The sequence below is a fragment of the Saccostrea cucullata genome, unplaced genomic scaffold, assembly GCF_032062105.1.
Source record: "Saccostrea cucullata isolate Sc308-1 unplaced genomic scaffold, CSIRO_AGI_Scuc_v1 ctg19533, whole genome shotgun sequence".
Classification (NCBI taxonomy): Eukaryota; Metazoa; Mollusca; class Bivalvia; order Ostreida; family Ostreidae; genus Saccostrea; species Saccostrea cuccullata.
Window position 1 is genome coordinate 1 of NW_026939147.1, and position 8,912 is coordinate 8,912.

The window sequence follows — 8,912 nt, forward strand, 5'->3', positions numbered from 1 at the left end:
GGTATGCATACTCCACCAATTAAGTTCTTTCAAACGACACCAAGGTCAATGACCTTGTGACCTTGACTGTGACCAATATGCTAAAAATAGATTTTTCGAACTTTGTTGCCGCCGGGCGCATAGTGTTTCACAGACACATCTTGTTTCTCAAATAATTAAGATTTGTATATTTTTGTTCACTTTCCGTTCCTCTATTCATGATGTACATGTAGTCAACAGACATAACACAATATCTTATTAAACCATCACTAATATAAGCCCATAAATCGTGAAATTGCCCTGCTTTTATTATCAATATTGTTTTCAATGTATTCATTTTATAATCCTAAAGCGTCAACCTCCGCTGAATATTAGTTACTTATTAGCATTATTGACTGATGTGGTGAGATCCTGTTACCTGGCGATCGTGTTACCTAGCACGTGCACCTCGTGCGGGGTCCACCTTCCGTACCTGCGACAGGTGAACTAAACTAACAAGTCCGTCGTAACAGCTGACTTTCTCTGTACACGTGTCACCAGTTAAAACTTTTATATTATTTTTTCTTACTTAAAAGGATTGGATATATGTAATAGCATCCAGACTTAAATGTGAGTAATTTTAACCTAAAACCAATTTTTTTTACAACATCTTTCATTTCTTATTATAAATTATGCGAGAGAAAATATTCTTTATGTATACGGTTGTGTCCCATATTTTATCAATTTTTCCTACCAGGAATTGTGGTTAGATTTGTGCCCCCCCTCTCCCTCAATTGATAAATTGCTATATGTACCTGTTTTCCCGGGTATATTGAATATTTTACATAAAGTATAAATACATAGACCTAAAGCAATTTAGGTCTATGGTATAAAATAGGGGGTGAAGTCACAATGTACAAAGTTTTTACAAGTTTTTATTAATTTTACATTCTTAACGAAATTCCTGGACCAAAAAAATAAAAAAATATATACTTCCCTGGTTTTAGAATTAATTGTTTAAATCTAAAAATAAGCGAAATAATTAGTGATGTCTTATTATTTGTATGCCTGTAGCTACATGTAAGTCAGTTAATAATACACATCAAATTAAGTCATTCACCTTCAAAAATCATATATTTGTGACACTTAAAAAGCCATATATAAGATTCATAACTAGAGAGTTAATATTTCAGTTTCTTCTAAAGACCAACTTATCTGTATTTTCAAAAGGTTTCCGAAATAAATAGGAGGTCGTATGAGCGGTTCAAAGGTTAAATATTATTTGGAAGTTTCCAGGTAAGTACATGAAGAAAATACTACTGAGTTCTTTCGTTATTTTTCCTTTTAATCCAAACGATTCTTGTGTATTAACTTCATCCTAAAATTGTTTTCGGGTTTGTTTTTTTTTTTTTATATACAATTTTAACTATATGAATAGTAGAAAAACTAGCGTACTGTATGAAACAAGCGCCAGTGATGGAAATAAGATTATCATTTATCAATGTACCAATCTGAAATATACTTTTATTCGGTACTATGTATGTTTTATTAGAATATTAGGCACAGGCCACGCTGCAACAAAAAAAAATGAAAAGGAGGCAAAAGGCCTAGTCTCTCGTTGAATATTGTGAAAGCACTAATTTTCGGGGGGGGGGGTCTTTCGAGGTATGGGAGACCCACAATCGAATTCATGTCCACCACTAGCTGTTATAGTTATTATGCTCTCCACTTTTCCATCCACGAAATCAAATCTAAACATATAAATATTTTTTTCTCAAACCGTGAAAATTTTTAAATATGTTATTTTACAGAAGCCGCGAAAAAAAGGGGGTGGGGTTCTGATCTACGTGCTTGCATACGAGGTATAGTTATCTGTGCCAATATCATTTATCATTGAAGGTACGTACACAATGTACATGTAACACATGTTACTGATCAAACACTGTAATGTTTATTGTGTATTTTATTAAACACCAGAACTTTAAAAAATTAAATCAATGACATTTTTTTTTTCACAAATTCATCTACCAACAGCTGATCCCAGTTGTGCAATAATGTCTAGAAATTTAAATGCAATTATTTGAAAATAATGAAATGTTGTTTTCGTTGTTTTTTTAAAATTGTATTTAATTTTTGTCTTTTTTTTTTTCTTTTTGTACTTAGGCTGTTATGAAAACTGAAACAAGCCAGACGAGCAGGAAGACACGGAAACTTGGAAGATTTGTAAAGTTGTTTCGTAGATTTTTCAGAAACTCTAAGAGAGGTACTTACAATATTTTACAATATTTTATAACATGTACCTGATTAGTGGAGTATGCATACTAAATATGAAGTCTCTATCTCTAATGATTCAAAAGTTATGGTGAAGGTACGAAAAAGCTATTTTTAGCATATGGGTCACAGTCAAGGACACAGAATCATTGACCTTGGTGTGATTTAAAGAAGTAAATTAGTGGTTTATGCATATCAAATATGAAGTATCTATATATCTCTCATGGTTTAGAAGTCATGGCAAAGGTACGAAAAAAAGCTATTTTTAGCATATTAGTGTAGTATGCATACCAAATATGAAGTCTCTATCTTTCAAGGTGTAAAAGTTATGACGAAGGTTAAAGTTTGCAGACAAAGACGCTATTTTTAGCATATTGTTACAGTCAAGGTCACAAGGTCAATGGCCTTGGTATTATTTGAAAGAGTTTAATTAGTGGAGTAAGCATACTAAATATGAGGTCTCTATCTTTCATGATTCAAAAGTTATGACGAATTAAGGTTAATGTTTGCAGACAAACAAACAAACAGACAGGACAAGACAATATAAACCCCGGATCTATCGATCCGGGTGCACAAAAATAAATAAATAACATGTTATAAAGCCATACCTTTGATTGACCTTTGACCTCGATTCAAGAACCTGTAAACAACATTTTTATGTGAGGTTTTCCAAATTTTTCTTACGAAATATTTGTTTTCTCATAATTTATTAACATTTTAATGATTTTATAAATAATCTAGATCATGTATATGATTTCTTGCCTTTCTAATGTTTACTAGCTGTGTATAACTAAGTAATAATACTCGCTATTCTTCCTGTAACCTTGACCTATTGTGTAAATGGTAGAGCGATCTATCAAGTAAACTGAGGGTCCATCACAGGTGAATGATGGAGGTATCACAAATTCAAACCTACCTGATATATTTACAGCGGATCACCGTCCTATCGCTTACATACACTGAGAAGAACTGGCAGAATTATATCTTTCATGCTGTTTGTTTGGTCTCTCACACTAAGACTGGTGGGGTTCACATTTTCTGGCGTATCTTGGTCAGGTCACTCGTGTATAGATGGGCGGGCTGATATTTTCAAACATGATCATATCGTGCCACTCACTTCCAGATGAGAAAGGTTGAATTTTTCAAGCTTGACATTGTCATTTCATTCAAACCTTGGTGGGCGGTGTTTCTGTTTTCAGGCGTAACATTCTCTTGTCAGGTCATCAGACCTTTTTATTGAGGGGCACATGTCACTGTCTTATTCTTAACATTAAAATGGCGAGGTTTATATTTTTAGGCGTGTCTTTGTGTTGTCACTCACATTAAGATGGGTGGGATTTATATTTTCAGGCGTGTCTTTTTCTTGTCATTCACACTAAGATGGGCGAGGTTTATTTTTTCAGGCGTGTCTTTGTTCCGTCAATAACACTGTGATGGGCAGGGTTTTTTGTTTTATTGCTTGATTTGTCTTGTCATTCACACTAAAATGGGCGTGATTTAAATTTTAAGTAAGTCTTTGTCTTGTCGCTAAAATATGGGTGGGTTTATATTTGTAGGCGTGTCTTTATCTTGTTACTTACACTAAGATGGGCGGGGATTTATATATTAATTAGGCGTGTCTTTGTACATGTCTTGTCACTTACACTAAGGTGGGCGTTGTTTATACTTGTAGGCGTGTCTTTGTCCTGTCACTCACCCCCGGCGGAGGAAGATGGGTGGCTGTACGACAGAGTCTCTAGAACTCTGGTCTGGATGGGATAGAAATCATCCATTTAGGTAAGAAAGAAATTTGCATACCTAGAAAACTGTGATGTGCTTAATCTGTAAAATATAAAAATATGTAATGTAAAGAATAAATTAACAAGTTTATTTAAAGAATATTCACCATTTTACCAGAAACACAGCACCACCCGGTAGCAGAGCACGTATTAGTTTCTCAGAGGATTAAACTTATTATTTTGAAACTCGTATATCATGTAATATTTGTAATAATTATATTTTCCAACCTTATCTGAGCTTTTGTCTGAAACAAAATACATGTTTTAAGATAATGAACAGTGAATACAAGGCGGTAGCAGAGCAAACATGGGCCTTTAAGAACTTCCGAAAGGGGATTAGATTGCCATGATGGAGTAACCATCCCCGGTCGACCGGTCTTAAGCATGCAAATCGCTTGGTTAAAAATGCCATATTAAATGACATCCTAATTTTGATGTTAAATTCAAATCTTCTTTTTTAGATGAAGCATAAAATCAAAATTTCAACTGTAGTTAAATACAAAACTTCCCTAGGCCTCTGTATTCAAAATGTTGCAGTCTCACCAACATTATGTTTCCTAGAATTCTAGTTTATGAACAGTTTGACATAATATTTATGATTATAATTGAAATAATGTCATTAGTGAAACGAAAAATGACCGTAATTACTCATGTGTGAGCATTCTAATTGATTGTATCACTGTTTTAAAATGACCAGTATCATATATCACGCAACAGATGTTTAATTGTAATGCAATAAAATATTGGACGTGCTGAAATTAATTCATTTGTGTATTGGTGATTTGTTGGTAAGTACTAAAGTAAATTTTGCATATACTTCTCCTCCATGCTGATATGTTTTTACAATCGATTACAGTTGATGAATTTCTATTTGTAAAAGAAAAAAAGACAGACATAAAATATTTTAAACTGGGAGAGTCAAGATACACGTTTTCTTCTCTTTTTCAGATGTGTGAATTTTCTTGAATTTAATTTTACATTGGCTGGATCAAGGTCACGTGATGAAACCAATTTTTCTTCTTCTTCTCCTCGTTATCAGCCTTTATCATGACGTCAAAGCTATAAAACAAGGTAAGAACACCCACTTCCCCCTTTTTTCATTTGTTTAGATAATGACTTTGTTAAATATTAAATCATGAAACCTTGAAAAAAAATCTATTTTGTTTCATTACATATTTCGTGCTCAAAATTCCTTAATAAAACTCACTTCTTCGAGATATTCATATTCGAGATAAAAAGTTCTACTGTATCAAAAAAAACCCCACATTATTTTATGTTCAGAAGTGCTATTGAGTTATTGATGTATGCAAATCAGATACGCAAGCTCCCGCTCCAGCTCACGGGCAAAAATATTTACTGTATACAGCGAAATACGGAAGCCCGTTGAGGCCAGTTCAGAGAGAGAAATATTTTTTATTGCGTTTAATCGCAATAATTTTTTGCGTTTAATTGCAATTATTATTTGCATTTATACACAGTAATTTTGCATTAAAATGCAATACTCTTTGCATTTTATCGCAATAATACTTTTTAAGGATCATTTTGCATTTAACCACAATGATTCAGTGCTGTAGATTGAAATCAAACATCGGCTAGCCAAAAATTATTATGAATACAATGGTCTGATTCTTTTAAGAAGAACCGTTTGGTTCTGTGTATTTTTGCAAAATGTTGCAGTGTGTGAGATCTGAAGTTTAACAATTGCATCTTAGGTAAACAGCCAGAGTTTCTTAAACCTATTAGAATCCAACACTTTAAAAGCAGCCATTAATCAATTCCTTAGGTATCACAGCAAATTAAGAATGTTTCAGTGGTATCAATGGCCATATCAGTTTGGTAGTACAAATCGATCAATCTGTTTTCATTTGATTTATTTTGATATCATATGATTCCATCTCCTAAATTTTCGTGTTCTCGTATTTACTATATGTGATCAAAGGAAAGATGAATATACAGGAATATAGACATCTATACATGCTAAAGCTATGTTTCATTCTAAGGTTGTCTTTGTTTTTACAGACCGACACTTCTTTCATCTCTTTAAATCCATACCAATGATTTAATCATTCAGAAAATGCTTGTTCAGAAGAATCTGAATCTATTATATGCTTAACAATACACAATTCTCCACATAGGTTAAAGTACAAAAGAAAAAAGAAACGAATATCAGCGCGGAACCATTGCACTCTTCAAAAATCAATAGAAATGATTGCTTTTAAATACAAAGATTATTGCATTTAAATTGCGATTGCGTTTAATCGCAAAAGTATTGCGTTTCAACGCAAACATTATTGCGATTAAACGCAATAATTATTGCGATTAAACGCAAAAATTATTGCGATTAAACGCAAAAATATTATTGCCATTAAACGCAATAATTATTGCGTTTAATCGCAATCTTTTGCGATTAAACGCGAAGGTTTGCGATTAAACGCAATAATTATTGCGTTTAAACGCAATAAAAAATATTTCTCTCTCTGAACTGGCCTCAACGGGCTTCCGTAGCGGAATATTCGACCCCGTTTTATTTTTACTCCTTTCTCTATACCCTCATTAGGGCAAATTTCTAACGGGGCAAACTTGTTTTCAATCTGAAAGGACGAACTTATCCTCCTTTTAACTAACAGAGTATTAATTTAACTTACAGTTTGTTTTATTGACAGAGTGTTTCCTGCCGTCCTATGAGGGACAGTACATGAGTCTCCACATCTTCTGGTACTACAGCCCCACCCTGGGACGGTGCGTCAGGAGGACGTACGGCGGCCCCGCAGTCCCGGGACTTAACCACTTCGATTCCCTGGAAGACTGCCAACAGACCTGTATGGACTAAAAGTTAAACACTCTTCACCAATAGCACAGCACGAAAAAATGGACTTATTCAAATCTTTGAAAGCCAATGGTCGATATACCTAAAAAAAAACTGGACTTTTTTAAATACACCTTTGGAAACCCATGGGGGATATCTACCTATGTCGGTTTCATACATATAAAAAAATCTTATCTGTGGATTTATATTCAAAATTTAACATGTTTTAAACATATGAGGGTTTTGAGAAAGAGACTTCCAAAACTTTTGTTCCCCAAGCCATACATAACATTAGAAGATTTTTTTTCTTTTGGTTTTCATAATTTCTCTTTATCATGTCCAGAAATGAATCTTACATTTTGCATTTATATTTAAAATTATGAAACTCAATATATTTTTTTGCTAAATGAGAGTAAAACAAGATTTAATACATAAGTCTTTCGATAGTCTTACAAGTAGCTTGATATGCCTTGTATCTACAACACATTCGATTTTCATTAATAAATAGGGGAATTACTTAGTTTTCTTGCTCAAATTGAAAATTGACTTAATACTCTTCTTTTTTTTTTACCACAAAAAGGCAAAATGGGGTAGTTCATAAGAAACATATTAATCATTTAGAAAAATTATTCGTTAAGTTATAATTCAAACCTATGACTGCATTTTTGTAAATTGTAGAATGTATGTTTCCTTAACGTTCTGATCTTCTCTGTAATGATATGAATTTTCGAACTTATGTTGATTGATTGTATGTTTTTAACGTCCCTCTTGAGAATTTTTCACTCGCATTGAATGTCGCCACTTGCCGGTGGATAGATGCAAATTCTGTCCTTTACTCGGCAACACGCGGGAGACAACTACCCGGTAATTAAAGAAAAAAAAGAAATCTCTGATGAGACTGTAGCTCTACCGGTCTGTGCGTATTAAAAAGGAATAGTAGCACTTGAAGTTGAAATTTTGCAACAGGCTGCAATAAATAGAATTATGTATCTTAGTGTAGTCTAGTTTTTTGTCAAATTACTAGTGTAATTTGAAATTTGACCAAATTGTAGGAGGAGTCACGTTTTAAAGGAATATTACAGAATTTTCTTTCTTCGTACATGTAGTCATGACGACACCGTTCATTGGAATGAAAAGCACTACACTAAATTGTAACTCTTAGAATAGTATAGGCTACTTGTGTGTCAAGTTATATTAAAATCAGACCAAAATTGTAGGAGGAGTAGCGTTATAAAAGAATTTCACAGAAATTTCTATTTTTAGTATGGTTACATCATTCATCGAAATCAAAAACCGATTCACTAAATTATTATATTTCTTAGAGTTGTCGTCTTCTGTGCCCAGTTATATTGAAATCAGATCAAAATTGTAGGAGGAGTAGCGTTTTAAAGGAATTTTACAGAAATTTCTATTTTTAGTAACCATGTCTACACTGTTCATCGAAATCAAAAACCGATGCATGAAATTATGTATATATCTTAGTGTAGTTTACTTGTGTGTCAAGTTACATTAAAATCAACTTTAAGGTCAAGATCTAGTAAATGAAAGGTGCCTACAGATTTATCAAATTTGAGAAATAAATTCCATTATTGATGCTTTACAACTTTAGCTTGGTCAAATGAGGTGTTTCGGGGCATAATTTGTAGGTAAACAAGATTAAAAACTGTCTTTTAAACTGTCATTTTCAATGAAAAATTAAGAAAACCAGTCAGGAATATGGGAGTTTTTTTCATATTCGACAGAAGAAATGTATCCAGATTGCCTACAGTCTCTCAGGAAACGGAATTGAGTATGTTCGTGGCCTCTTCTTTAAATCAATATCAAATTTAATATAGGTATCCGGTTTATTTTTCATATGTTTTCAAATTGAATGTCATGAAAATACCATATATTCTAGTTAACTATGCTAAAGCCGTTAAGTACGGGAAAAAGAAAGTTGAAATTGATTATGAAGTCATAATGGATCTAGCACCAAAAAAAAAATGTTTATAGTTATTTACTAGATCTTGACCTTAAAGTGAAGCATTTGGAACAAAACTACTTTTTGATCGACGTTCTCGGAAAACTCAAGATGCATCAACTGACAAAGTTTGATGATT

At 33.0% G+C, this 8,912-nt stretch overlaps 1 long non-coding RNA gene across 1 annotated transcript; it reads left to right on the top strand.

The window, feature by feature from the left end:
• Positions 1-522: 522 nt before the first annotated feature.
• On the top strand, positions 523-3,999 carry LOC134252323 (uncharacterized). Its single transcript, XR_009988951.1, has 3 exons — positions 523-588; positions 2,122-2,221; positions 3,902-3,999. It is a non-coding gene; the product is annotated as an uncharacterized LOC134252323 (long non-coding RNA).
• The last annotated feature ends 4,913 nt before the right edge of the window (positions 4,000-8,912 follow it).